Source organism: Arvicola amphibius, chromosome 8, assembly GCF_903992535.2.
Source record: "Arvicola amphibius chromosome 8, mArvAmp1.2, whole genome shotgun sequence".
NCBI lineage: Eukaryota > Metazoa > Chordata > Mammalia > Rodentia > Cricetidae > Arvicola > Arvicola amphibius.
In genome coordinates, this window is record NC_052054.1 from 92,590,532 (window position 1) to 92,596,531 (window position 6,000).

The 6,000-nt window shown below is 33.7% G+C and overlaps 1 pseudogene; it reads left to right on the forward strand.

Annotated features, from left to right (window-relative positions):
* The window catches only part of LOC119821913, a 43,927-nt pseudogene extending 38,139 nt beyond the window's left edge, over positions 1–5,788 (forward strand).
* Positions 5,789–6,000: the final 212 nt, after the last annotated feature.

Genomic DNA, 6,000 nt, shown 5'->3' on the forward strand with positions numbered 1-6,000 from the left:
GACAGAGACCCATATCGAAACACTGGACTGAGTTCCCAACGTCCAGTTGAATAGCAAAAGGATGGAGAATATGAGCAAGGAAGTCAGGACCACAAGGGGTTGGTCTACCCACTGAGACAGTGTGCCTGAGCTAATGGGACCTCACCAAATCTAGCTGGTCTGTTACTGAATGAGCATGGGGTCAAACTGGACCCTCTGAATGTGGCTGACAATTGGGGAATACTGAGAAGTCAATGATAATGGCACCGGGATTTGTCTCTACTGCATGTACTGGCCTTTTGGGATCCTATTCTATTTGGATGCATACCTTCCTAAGCCTGCATGGAGGAAGGAGGGCCTTGGACTTCCCTTAGGGCAAGGTACCCTGCCCTCTCTTAGGACTGGAGGGGAAGATGGAAGGGAGAATGTGGGAGAGGGAGGGAAGTGGTAATAGGGGATGAAGTAGAAATTTTGGTTGGTACTATTTATAAAGTGATACAAAATAATCTGCTGAAAAATAACATTAAACTACATACCAATATCTTTAACTTTTAACTTTACAACTTTCTCAATAAAATAATGAAAAATATTAAAACATAATCAAGTACTAAAAGTGTTTCTCAATTGCAAAGATGTTCAATATTTAAAAATTAGTCAATATAATGATTTTAACAGAATTAAGAAAGAAGTATGACATCACTTCATTTAATGTAGAAAAATTACTTGCCAAATTCAACACAATAATACGATTTAAAAAGAAATCTCCCACTGAACCACCAAGTTTTAGCTCTCATCTATTTTTAGTTGAAGTTACTCAGTTATTCATTTCATTTCATTAATTTTATTTATTAAAAGTTTTAATTTATTTAATGTATTTTTGGACCGTATTTGAAAGATTGATACCCTGAAAATGTCTTAAATTTTATTTCTTGTGTTGGCTTAATAACAAATTTGATTCAAATTGTTAGGTAAAATGGGTCTTTTATTGAATTCTGTAGACTTTAATCTATTTTATTTTCTTTAAATATTTATTTATTTATGTAATGTGTGCATTTGTTTGTGTGAGAGTGTCAGGACACCAGGAACTAGTGTTAAGGATAGTTGTGAGTTGGCATGTGAATGCCTGGGAATTGAACTCAGGTCCTCTTAGAAAGCAGCCCTTGCCCTTTAATGTATTCTCAAGACATCTTAGTCTTTGTGTTGAGATAATGGGAGTTAATCTCTGATATTGATATATATATATATATATAATTATATATAATAATATACATAATACATATATATATATATATATATACTAATAAAACAGATTTGCTCTGGAAGTATTTATAATCCATCCTTTAACATAGGTATTGTGATATGACCCAATGATGTTTACAATGGCTATGAATTTGTCTTTTACAGATTTGTTGTGTTGATAGATATACCCTTTAGTACTATTATCCATTGTATTTTAGTACTATTATGCCCAGAACATTGATCATGATGGCTGGCCATCTATGGCATATAGTGTTGCTGAGTAAAGTATTCAAGTGGTTCTCTTTGTCTCTGAGCATATTTCTTCAGGCTCTTCTGGTTTTTAATGCTTTCATTAAGAAATTAGGTCTAGTTTTGTTTGGTTATTTCCCCTATGTGTGACTTCTCAGAGAATCTGTGTTATAGAAGTCAGATTGTTTGTATGAATTTAAGAATTGGCTACTACTCAAACAATATCTCATTTTCATTTTATATGTTTGTAAAGTAAACACTGCATAATTTAACATCCTAACTATTTGAAGGTCATGGTTCACTTATTTTAATTGCCTTCACGATGCAGTGCAAATACTACAACTATATATTTTTATGACATTTCACATATAATAACCTAAATTGAGCTCATTAAACAACTCTTGGTTCTAAATTCAGACTGTGTGATTTTGACATTTATAAATACCCCAGAGAGTGTAATAATATCATATGTGAATTTTTTGTGAATAGATTTTTTTTAACTCAACAAAAATATCATGTTTCGTAAACATTTTCCATAGTTAGGTTTACCTTTGTTTTAAATGCTGTTATATTTCATTGCATAAATAGATCAGAACTTATTCACTCATTCTTTCATTAGCAGCATCTTAATGCATCCTCGTTTTGTCAACTGGAATAGTTTTCCTCTATGAGCATATAATCAAATAAATAAACTTCCAATCTTCCTTAGAATTACTTTTGCAGTGACTCAGAATATCTCAATTTCTCCTCTCTATTTCTCTGTTTTCTCTGTGCACATGTGTAGTCCATAGCTGCTCAACCTGAGGCTATCCCTTAGTTGATGTCCTTGCTTTTTTTTAATTTTAATTCTAAAAGATTTTATCTCTTTAAGACTTATTCTATGTATTTTTACTATATTGTACCATTTTTATCTCCTGCCTGTTGTAGGAGGCTGCTTGTTTGTTTCTCGGCTACCCAGACTCCAGAAATAATAACACTAAAGAAAAACTGTAAAAGAAATATTATTTATAGCTTCTTATTAATAAAATCTATAATATTTTAAAATTCTTTAAAGGTAGTTTATGAAATAGAGTATAATATAAGAGTAACATAAACCGTTTTGTTATTTGATAATATAAGTCAAAATGATTGAGCAAAGAGTACAAATTTGTTTTATTTTGTATGAATAATCTGTACTCAGGACCAGAAAACTCACTTATCATTGTTTATACTTATTTCTGGATATATTACTTAATTATTGACACAAACACCTTATTATTTTAGGTATACATTGTATTTTGGAATAGGTACACAAAGCAAAATAGCAGCATTTTGCTTGTGTGTATATTGTTTTGTTTGTTTGTTGTAATGGGAGAATGTGTGGATTTGTATCACTAGATACTTCAGTTAGAAGTTATGACATGAGAAGTATGAAAATACACTACAGAAAAGTTTACATATATGATGCAAATTTTATGTATTTTAATTCAAAGTTTGTATATAAAACAGTATGTCTCGAATTTAGTATTTCCTCGTCATAATTAAATATCCTTATGTTTTCTATTTGTGAGATATTTACTTAAACATACAACATGAGAAACAATTCAGTGCTTATCTCTGTCATGACAACTTAACAGTCAGTTCCCTAGATTCATTCATGTTACCACAAATGATATTTTCGTCTTTAAAGGATGCATGGTTCTACGTATAGCAATATATTACTGTGTTTCTCATTATCCATTTTATGGTTTAAGACATCACACAAAAGTTTCTGGTAAGATAAAATGTGTATTAGTTTCCCTACTGACTTTACCTCTTTCCTGAATTCAGCTGTCGCCTGACGAATATGGGTTAAGTTCTACAATTAGATCAAAGATCAGAATGGTGATTGCTATTTGCTTCTGATTTAACTGTAGTATAAGGTATAGTCATGATGTAGTTATTAATTTTGTTCATATGAATTCCATCTCTAGGGATTCTGTCTTTATGCAACAGGAAAACAATATTTAATAATCAATTGGAATAATTAATAATAATTAATGAGTACCTATAGCTACTAAACTCACCATTTTCATCAGTATTTTCTCTGTAAAAGGTCCCGTTTCTGTTTTCTGTCCCCTCCTTCTTTCTCTTTCTCCTCTTCTTTTGTCCCTAGTAAAAGAATTTTATATAAGCTTTTCTTCCTCTAGCGGTAGCTCAGTATATGGAATGAGGCTAGACTCAGAGATTTAGTTGTCTAGTCGAGGCAAATATTACATTTTACTTACTATAGGACTAATAAGGTAGATTATGTTGGTAGTAGCTAACTTATCAGTATCCTTTAACTGGCCAATGTATTATTATGATTCACTAAAGCCTACATTATAGTCTCTAGAAGCAGTGCCTTCTTGCTTCATTTCTCTGTAGCCCCAAGGAGTCTAATAATTCAATTCGTTTTAATTCCCATGAGTCTGAAACTGTATAGATTCCCTAGAAAGTATCTCTGAATTTTTGAGAATAGAGCTCATCTCGTGAGAAGAGCTGTGTACTCCGTGGATTTCTGTCAGTGCAAGTAGTGTGCTGGAGAGAAGCAGCACTCATTCCCTTTCAAAACTTACATTTGTTTTCTGTTTCAGAGAATATAAAGGTGACTTTTCCCCACATTTAATGGTTTTAGCAAGAAATGATTATGTGTGCTTAGTTCTTAGTCAATCTATATGTGTGTGAAGTCACCCAAGGGTCATTTTTGAAAGCACATTGCCTTTCATAAGTTTTTATTTTTATTTCATTTTCTTTATTGCTTGATATTGTGTAGTTTATTTTATCCTGTTGAATTTTGCACATTTTCCTTCACTGACATTCTCGAGATCTTGCTTCTCTCCCTCTCTCTTTCTCTCTATTCTTTCATTAGCTTTTAAATAAATTCTGCGTTCAGAATGAAGAGAAAAGCAAAGAATGTTTTTAGAATGAATTCAGAAGGATCATAAATTTGTTTTCTTTTGAAATCTTAATGCTTCTAGAATTCAGATTCACATTCGTTTGCCTTCAATAAGTAAATGAATGAAAATAAAAGATCTATTTGTGGGGAGAGTGAATAATAGCAGGTGAAGAAAAATCAGATCCTTAAAATGAACATTTTTTTTTATTTGGTCAAGTTATTTTTTTATATGTGGTGACCAAATCTTTTTTATATTTAGCAGATATTTTTAAAATATAGCTGAAATTTGGTTAAGTCCGATCATAAAAAATTACTTCATGAAATACCAGTATTTTAAAATCATTTTTAGTGAACAGAGTTAAAATCTCCTTCTTACCTTAAAGTCTCCAATCATTTTATTTAGTGGTAGCTCAGTATATTGGGTGAGGCTAGACTCAGAGATTTAACTGTCTAGTCAAAGCAAATATTACATTTTACTTACTATAGAACTAATAAGGTAGATTATGTTGGTAGTAGCTAACTTATCAGCATCCTTTAACTGGACAATGTACTATAATTTTATTTGGTAATCTACTGAAGCCATTGCCACATTGTCTTATCCAGAGGAAATTAGTACCTTTGTATTCTACCCCACTGTCCTCCATAAGTGCTACCAGTCCCACTGTGGTTAGCAAATCTCTCACACAGTGCCTAATCTGGATTGTGCCATGTCAAGGATATGAAGGGTTCCAATCACACTTAACACTTCATTTCCCACTGACATTTTGATAATCCTTATTTGTTTGAATGATCACTTTGATAGATTCAATTTAGCGTTTTAGTTTTGAATGGGACAACTATTTAGACAAAGAAAATATTTACTTTGATTTATTGACACATTGAACATTAAAATACTTAGAGATGCACAGCCTGGCAAAATAGCCCTAAGGGTAAAGACTCCTATCTCCACCCTTTTCGCAAAGGTGGCACCGAAAGCGAAGAAGGAAGCTCCTGCCCCTCCCAAAGCTGAAGCTAAAGCGAAGGCCTTGAAAGCCAAGAAGGCAGTGCTGAAAGGCATCCACAGCCACAAAAAGAAGATCCTCACATCTCCCACCTTTCGGCGGCCCAGGACCCTGCAGCTACGAAGGCAGCCTAAATACCCCCAGAAGAGCGGGCCCAAGAGGAACAAGCTTGACCACTATGCCATCATCAAATTCCCCCTGACCACTGAGTCAGCCATGAAGAAGATAGAAGACAACAACACACTTGTGTTCATTGTGGACGTCAAAGCCAACAAGCACCAGGCAGTCTGTGAAGAAACTCTACGACATCGATGTGGCCAAAGTCAACACCCTCATAAGGCCCAATGAAGAGAAGAAGGCATATGTCCGGTTGGCTCCTGATTATGATGCTCTGGATGTTGCCAACATAATTGGAATCATCTAAACTGAGCCCAGCCGGCGATACAGCGATACACTTTTTTACCATAAAAAAAAAAAAAAAAAAAAAAAAAAAAAAGACTCCTATCTCACAACTCTGGGCACCTTAGCCCACTCCCAGGAAGCTGTGTAATTTCAGAGGATAGAACTGTTTCTACAACCTTGTTCTCCAGCTTTCATATACATGAGGAGACATACGTGTCCATTACTTCCTCTCCG